We start from the raw sequence: 9,428 nt of genomic DNA, 5'->3' as shown, positions 1-9,428 counted from the left end.
GCTCTTCAAACGGGCAACAGCTTAGAAAAAATACATTTCAGAGTGAATAAACAGGCCTTCAATCCAATTAATCACTAGGTAAAGCAAGATGATTATGGATTGGGCAATTTACTAGCATGTAGAGTGGGGGGATCAAGATGAGATGAATGTAGGTGTTGTATAAGAAATTAGTGGCTTTCCAGGGGACCCAGGTTCATTTAAGACCTTCATTTTTTTGATGTGGCATCTCACGAGAAAAAGGTAATCAACTTGCTTTGGGTCTCAGCTAATAGTTTGAGAAAGACTATTAGCATGGGTTCATTATAAATGGAGAGATGCTATGGCTCAATCAGAGGGTGAGTGTAAGTCCCTGGCAGAGTCCAGACTCCAGAGTCCTCTCCTCAATCCTCCCAACTGCTGCATTGCAGAGAAAAAGCCTTCCTCTGCCAGACCTCTTACACACGACTGGGACCAGCTACACTCTAAACATGACACACTCAATCATATTGGGTCATGTCAATTCTTCAGATATCCAACTCCATCATAATCAAATACTGCAAATCTACTATTCACAGTAGGCTACACTGGACAGAGAGGATCGAGATAACTGCCTCGTTACCATTACAATGAACTGTAATCCCTCGGACCACACTGTAGAGTGAATGCTAAGAAGACAGTTGGCTCTTTGTAATTCATATGTGGGTCTTATTTCATACGAGCGGCAATTGAATTGAAATGAATCGTCCATAATCTTGAAATCAGATCATATCTATAGGGTAAACTAGGCTGCTACACCATAGCTACACAACAAACTGAGTCAACTTTGACCTGCCCCGGAAGTGCTTATCTTCTTCTTCTGTGGTTTTCTCTTCTTCTGTTACCAAACAGAAACACTTCTCTTCTTCTTCTGAAGCACATCCGGGGCAGAGTTGACTCAGTCTGTTGTTGTGTAGCAGCCTAGCTTAGCCTATAGATATGATCTGATTTCAAGATTATGGACGATTCATTTGAATTAAATTGCCGCTTGTATGGAAGAACGTCATATATGGATTGCAAAGAGCAGCGGGAGATAAAGCAGGAGGTGTTATCTATGTGACGGACAGCAAACAGAGCAGGCTGTCAGCAGCACGGAGGTAACGTTACATCGCTAATTCATGTTCTCTCTATTATATAATAAGCATAATGAGCCGCTGTGTGTCGGAAAATAAGCTTTTGACGAGACATAAATATAATCATTTCAGATGCCCCATTTTACTCGTTTTCAGGTTGCAGTTCAAACTGATTATGGTTTCTGTTGATGCTAATCAAACCCAAGTTGTCAGTGTGACTTAAACATCATTATTTCAAGCTGGAAATCAGGTCCATGGTGTAAAATAACCGCAATTCTCCTTTAAGGGCAATAACATTGTGAGCAACACACACACCCGCGCGCCAATAGGGCAGGTGAGGCCACACAGCAGCCGAGCTGTGTATGCGAGCTGCAGGGCAAGCTCGGGGAGCTGCAGGGCGGGCGAGCCCGCACAGCGAGCGAGCCAAGGAATCGAGCGCGTGTAGCACATGAGATGAATAAATCACTCAACATTATGCACACAGCCTTCGGGTTTCAAATGTCGAAACTGCTATTTTATGTTGAAAATCTTTAAATGCTGCGTGCTACAGTCAGTGTGGAGGCTGTATAGTCTACTGTTATTCTACTGAATTATGTATACTTCATAGAATTCAGACATAGCATAGCAATTTGTCTTCATTATTACAGTACATTTGACCTGCTTCAGTGAACTAATTAATTAGCATCCTGGCTGTTGACTCCGGCAGGTAAAGCAGGCTGCTTTGAAAGAAAGTGTGAGCCTCAACCCTTCACACCTAATGGCTGGGAGCTTATCCTTAAAACAACATGTCTACGCCCAGATGATTCAAGATTCAAGATTTTTATTGTCACTCCATGGTACAAGTATCACGTGTGAAATTCTTGTGCTGTGGACTCCGTTTACAACATAAGACAGGTCAGAGACAGTGCGCATAGGTGCACATGTCATGTGCATACTTTAGACATGCTTCTACATCTTAAATTTGACGTATTTGACATACAGGTGCAAATAGCATATACCTTATTAAACATACAATTAAACATTAGACATACGTAATAGTAGCAGCTACAGTACGGTACAGTACGGCTACTACACTATTTGTGTATGTTAAGGAGTCTCGTGGCCTGCGGGAAGAAACTGTTCCTCAAGCGATTTGTGCGTGCTTTTGGGACCCTGTATCTCCTCCCTGAGGGTAACAGGGAGAACAGGCTGTTGTGGGGATGGTTTGTGTCTTTGATGATCATGACACTGTCCTACACCTGTGAAACCATTATCTTTTCTTTTTTTTTTTCTTCTTTTTTTTCATTTTTTATAGAACAATATACAAACAAGACAAACAGGCTCAGACACAGGAAAAGAAAAGGAAAAAAGAAGAAAAAAAAACCAAACATACATACGTCATTAACATTCAACAATATAACATGCTATCAGCCGCATAAGGTGCTTATGTGTTTATAAAACATATTGTGTACCTGGGATCCCGCCTAAGGGGTCCATTGGATACCAACTGGGCGAGCCATCCATCATCCCCAACCTCAGTCACTTATCATTCCTAACCTCGTCAAAGTAGGTCAAAAACGGGTCCCAGATATCTGAGAACCTTTTAAGCGTGTTGGTTCTCAGGGACCTGAGTCTCTCCATCTGTAGAACAGAGATCATGTCCATCAGCCACACCCGAAAAGAAGGCGAAGAGGAGGACTTCCACTCCTTCAGAATAAGCCTTTTGGCGACAACCATTGCCTTTTCTGAGTGCAACACTTGACAGCTATGAGATCAGTGTCATTATTCTTGCTGCTCACAGTGGATCACAGCATAATTGTCTCATTACTGCTTGTGTTTACAGCCTAACTGACTGTGATTAGCTGCTTGTGTTTACAGCCTAACTGACTGTGATTAGCTGCTTGTGTTTACAGCCTAACTGACTGTGATTAGCTGCTTGTGTTTACAGCCTAACTGACTGTGATTAGCTGCTTGTGTTTACAGCCTAACTGACTGTGATTAGCTGCTTGTGTTTACAGCCTAACTGACTGTGATTAGCTGCTTGTGTTTACAGCCTAACTGACTGTGATTAGCCGTCAGTCTGTAGTGGAGGCTGATTTGTCAGCTGCTAAATGCACAGAGCTAAATGGATGATGCTAAGCTAACTCCATGTGTCTTCATGATTGTTTTCTTGATTGTTATAATGAGATGCAGGCTGCCTCTGTTTTTGACACCTGTCATTTGCAGAGGTAGCAACATCCTACATGGCATTCACCTGGCACTGGTGCTGAGCATGCCCCTGGTATTACTCCACTAGGGCTACTGATAGTGACATGGGCCGAGCTGGCTTGCCTCTAAAAATGGCAGATTATGGCACAATATGATGCTTGAGTCTTTCCAACCTGTTTGACTGATGTTTCATAACCTAAAACTCGTTTTGCACAATGACATCTGGCTAAGATACTACAGATGAAAACATCTGGCTAAGATACTACAGATGAAAACATCTGGCTAAGATACTACAGATGAAAACATCTGGCTAAGATACTACAGATGAAAACTATCACTTTTGATGAACTCTGGAACATCCAGTCTAAACGTCCATGCACACAGGGGCAGTCGTCCCCCCCCCCCGCGCTGTATATTTGCGTCACTCTTGGTGTGTAATGACCTTTAGTATTGTGATTATGCTCAAAATCATTAAATACATCATGTGGGCAATGTGGGCAAATGAATTAATCAATGAAATGTGACTTGACAGCAAGTCTATACATGTGATTTGATTTGATGTGACCTAATAAATGAGGACTTGAGACTCAATTTGAGAATCGCCCCTTTGGCTCGGGACTTTTAGCCTCACTACTGGGGAGTGGTGCTGCTGAATGATTCAGCCTTCACCAGCCTCAACCATTTCTCTCACAAACGCTAGTACGCGCACACGCACACACACAGACACACAGATACACACACAAAAACAACGTGCACACACAGACACACAATCACCAGCATAGCCCAGAGGTGAAAACCTGTTGCTTACCTTTCCTGTCCTCAGCTCACCTCACTTGCTGCTGACCAAGTAGCAGGAACTCTCTCACTCTCTCTCACACACGCACACACACACACACACACACACACTCACACACACACACACACACACACACACACACGCGCACACAAACACACACACACGCACGCGCGCACACACGCAAAAACACTTACAATACAGTGTGCACAACCGATGCCAGAGCTCAAATATTTCACCCAGAATTACTTTCCTCCATATAAGAATGGCATAAACCCATCCACATAGAAATTCACCCACACATAAATATGTGACAAACACACATGCACTCAGAGACTATTACCATAACATACCGCACAAGCATCACCACTAAACCCAAATCATTCACACGGAATGACTTCCGATCCATAAAACAATGAGAGACTAAGCAACCACAGAGCCAACTAATCACATATGAGCATTATGCACACAGCAACCAATCTCTCTCTCATTTTCCCACTCGCACACACCCACACACTCAGGTGCTGAGGATGCCTGATGCTCCAACAATGAAAATGATAATTATCAGGAGAATTAGCTCTGAGATCTGCACAGCCTCTCTACAGTACAGTGTTAGCTGCACGGCTGTGTCAGCACAACACTTCCTGTTTACGGGTTAGTTCCCCCGCAGGCTGCAGACACCAGATAACAGCAGCACAAAGCATTGTGGGAGATAAAAAGCCCCTGTAGCGCCTGTCATCATTACTCCATGTGGCATCAGTCAGTAGAACTGCACAGATTTGATCCCCAAAAACAACCCGGCACCTCCGAGAAACAGGGGGAGATGGAGAGAGGGAGGGTTTGATATAAACTCAATATATGGTTAAACATTTGAGTGCTTTGAGTTTCGAGAAAGCACTATATAAATTGTATGTATGTATTATTAGTGGCCGGTCCAGCGAACTTTGAATAATAATTTGTGTCTGATGGTTTAAGGTTAGATTATCTTGTTAAAATCCTCGTTAAAATGAGTTCCCCTCCTTCAAAAATCCAAAGCAACCAGAAGAAGAAGAACTGGACGGACAAACTCGTCTTTATTTGTCACACGAACACACCCAACACACGTATGTGGCCAGCCACACACACACCCACCCACACAGTCTCTGCATTTCTCCCATCCAGGCTTGTCCTTCCTCCGGGGGGCAGCCAGGAGCAGTGGGCAGCTTTCTTGTGTACAGAGCCAGGGGACCAACTTCAAATGTTGTCGTCACTGGTCACATGACCATCTTCTGCATGGTTTTAGGAGGGGGGGGGGGGGGCATATCGATGTTGTATGGAGGAACCTCAGGGGAGCATGGGGAGAACATGCAAACTCCACACAGATCAATCAGGGCTATCTAGATTAGCATAACTAGCCAATCACAGCATACAACATGGGCTTTCAACATGTTCTCACTCCCAAGTCCTGACAAAGACCCTTGTCTTCGATCTGCAGTAACTGATGAATTGGGAGTGAAAATGTGTTGGGGCTTTAACTGCAGAATACTGAACAGGGATTGGCTCCAGTATTCGTGATGTCACGAATCATGCTAGTTGAAAATCGCCTTTTCAGTGAGTTCAGAGAAACTTTCCACTTTCATCAGATGATTGTGGAAACAGTCTTCTAGTGTCAAACTGCAGACATCAATCTGCACAGTGAAGCTCAAACCTCCAACTGAAGGAACAAGAAGAAAAACAGATTTTTGACTTTAGGTGGTTGGGGCGGCATTAGCTCAGGAGGTAGAGCTGTCGCCTGGGAATCGTAAGGTCCCCGGTTCGAGGCTGGCTCCTCCCGGCATAGGGCCTTCACACCGGCAGGGCTCCGTGCCAGTTCCGGTTCCAGAACCCTAATCTGAACTGGCCGGCGCGTTCAGACCGAAAAAAGAATTGGTTCGGAACCTGAAAAGTTGGTTCTCAGCGGAACCAAAAAATAGTTGGTATTCCTTGGGAACCGTGACATCATCAGTGGGCGTGTCTCATTCTAGGCTGTGAAAACGAGCAGGAAGGAGAAGAAGGCAGTGACAACATGGAGAAAAATAATTTGCAGTGGTCTCCTGTGGAAACCAAATGTTTAGTGGTGATTTGGGCATCTACCGAATCTCAAGAAAAGCTAGAAAGCAGTACAAGAAAGAGCAAGTCATATGGCAAACTTGCAGAAGAGATGGCTAAGGCTGGGTTCACTCGAACGCCAGACCAAATAATTAATAAACTTAAAAAAAAATTTTTTTTTAAGAAGGACTACCGAATAATGTCCTCCCACTTTGGTTCCGCTTAAACTGGTGTGAACACGGGCTGGTTCGCCAGAAAGCACCAAGGTTCTGAGACTCCAGAACGGAGCCAGAGCCAGAACCAGAACCGTGTCTGTCTGAAAGCGGTAGCAGTGTGCCGAAGTGTCCTTGAGCAAGACACTGAACCCCTAACTGCCCCCGACGAGCAGTTAGCGCCTTGCATGGCTGCAGACGCCGTCGGTGTGTGAATGGGTGAATGTGAGGTATTCATGTAAAAGCGCTTTGGGTAGTCAATAGACTATATAAAATGCGCTCTATAAATACAGTCCATTTACCATTTAAACATGTGACAAAACATTGTAAGCATAGCGCTTTCAACCCTCATCCTTCTCTGCCACCAATTGGAATTCTGCCCGATGATACTGTGTGTAACCTTGCCTGAAACTTGCTTGAGGAATAACAGCATGGGTCTGTATGAAGGCTCTAGTCTGCCAACCTAATTATAGTTAGCGATTCACTTCAGTGATTATTATTGATTCATTAATAAACACAACCCAGCGAGCATTTTTCGGTTGAAAAGACGTTTAAAAAACGTTTAGGGTCAACGTTGAAAAAACGTGCAAGGAAGGTTTGAAAGTGAAAGTTTTTTCACCCACTATTTGCAGACGTTTATTGAACGTTCAGATTTAGACCATATTTCACCAGCATCTTAAATTAAAAATTCAGGAGCGCACACGGGAATCGAACCCCGATCTCCCACGTCCAAGCCACTGCGCTCTGCGTCGTGAGCTATAGATTTTCTTATACTACACAGAGAGCCGGGCATATATATACTCTATCTCGCACACAACTTAGACTACACACAATTGTCAACGATCGGGAGGGCAAGTTATTTTATGTGATGCGTACGAGACTATCATATTATGTAACAGACTAAAATTATGTTGTGTGTGTGTGCATCTGTAGTCTGTAGGCTGTACGGCTTCAGGTTAACTTCATTTAACACGAGAGACTCAGGGGGTACACAGAGCCTCGTATACAATAACATAGCTGCCCAGAGCACCTCGTTCCGCACTTGGTGCAGACCGGTGCAGACTTGCTTTGGTCTAGTCAGTCACGGTATAGCTAGCACGGTACTTGCGCATGCGCGTTGCTGCAGGAACTGAATTCATTATTTTATAGTATTGCGCTAAACTATTAACCATAGTTGTGTCCTGGAAGCTTTTTGCTGGCACCACATAGCCTATATAGTCCCATATTTATGATATTCCATGTGACATAAAATGCGTTGAAATGTAGTTTTCGTGTAGACGAGATTTCAACTCTCAGTTACACAATAAAATGGACAAATGCCAATTCACACACTATCAATATTGTCTCTATTCCAAACTACAACAAATGTTTTAACAATATCATGAACCAAATTGTGTTTTTTTACACGTTGACGTTGTAACCGCATTTCAGCCGGTTGAAAAGAGGGTGAAATTAGGTCTTAGACGTTCAAACCCAATATCACCCAGATTTAAACTAAAAATCAACGTTGAAAAAACGTTTTGTGCTCGCTGGGAAAAAACACATTACAATAAAAAAAAAACTATTAGAAAAAGTAATGTTTTTTAAATGTGAATTAATCAATAATTCCATTTTAAATTATAAACTTGAAAAAACGTATTTCAATTCTACTTTTGTGATTCCATTACCTATGTGTTTTCCTATTCATATTCCATCTCACAATTCATTTGTCTTGTGCTGTAGCATTGATGCTGCCTGCTCGAGGCACACTTCGTTTCTAGATGACTGTTTAATTAGGTGACAAGCGCAGGAGCATGCTGCTGGTCTCTAATCAGGCTGCAGCATATTAATCATGCCAGCAAGCCAGCACCATGTCAAGGACGGGGATCCCTCACATTTAGCCTGGAGTGCAAGACCAGGGGCACGGACCTGTCTGCCATCACAATCCTCCTCCAACCCATCAACAGAGTCAACCAGTGGAGGGTAGTTCAAGTTCAAGTTCAAGTTCAAGTTTATTCATATGTCCCAGAAGGGCACTTTGGGTTGCAGCAGAGCAAAAAACAAAACAGTCATAAAATCACACAAGACTCGAAATAAAAACATGAAAACAAAGTGCAGACACAAATAGACCATAAAAACCATAAAAGACCATAAAACCATAAAAACAAAATGGAGACACAATAGACCACGACATAGTGCAAAGTAAGTTCAGTTCAAAAGTGCCAGTGTAGTTTAAAGTGCATTAGAGGCCGATAAGTGCAAATACGATAAGTGCAAAATGCAAGGCAGTCTAAGAAGGAGACTTAGCCACACAGCGCTACATATTACAGAAAGAAAATGCTACAATATAACTATTGTATAGGAGAACACAAATAAATAAAAACATCAAATAGATGTTACATTACTGTATATTCTCTTAAGTAGCATTTAAGGCTCGAATCGAAGCAGGCACAAAGGAATTCCTATATCTATTTTTCTTGGCCAAGGGAGCACGAAGACGAAGGCCAGATGGAAGCAGCTCATATTCAGAGCACAGCGGATGGGCATTGTCTGAGCAGATAGCCCTTGCTTTTTTCAGCAACTGCAAGTTGAAAATGTGGTCTAGGCTCCTAAAATGGATTCCGGCTATTTTAGAAGCCGTTTTCACGATTCTCCCTATAGGGAGTTCCTATTCTTGATGTCGAGGCTGCCATACCAGCAAGCAATAGAGAAGGTGATCACCGATTCAATGAAGGCGCTGTAGAACAATTTCATCAAGGTCTTGTCTACCTGGAATTTGGCAAGTTTCCGGAGACAAAAAAGGCGCTGCTGACCCTTTTTGCACAGCGACTCTGTGTTTAGATCGAACTTCAACCTGCTATCAATTACAGTGCCCAGATATTTATATTCAGTGACCAGGTCAACTATCTGACCATTAACAATACTACCTTTAGGAGCTAGCTATAGCATTAGCCGTTGGCCAGGGATTAACTTTAGTTTACCTATTAGCTCGTGAGCTAGCCATAATGAATGGCTGAACACGTCTATAATAATTAGGTTGGCACATTAAAGCCTCCATAGAGCTGAGGCTTGTAATGGAAGTAGGCCACATAATTAAATTCC

The sequence above is a fragment of the Poromitra crassiceps genome, assembly GCF_964638095.1.
Source record: "Poromitra crassiceps genome assembly, chromosome: 16".
In the NCBI taxonomy this organism is placed as follows: Eukaryota; Metazoa; Chordata; class Actinopteri; order Beryciformes; family Melamphaidae; genus Poromitra; species Poromitra crassiceps.
This window is presented reverse-complemented; position numbering follows the sequence as displayed.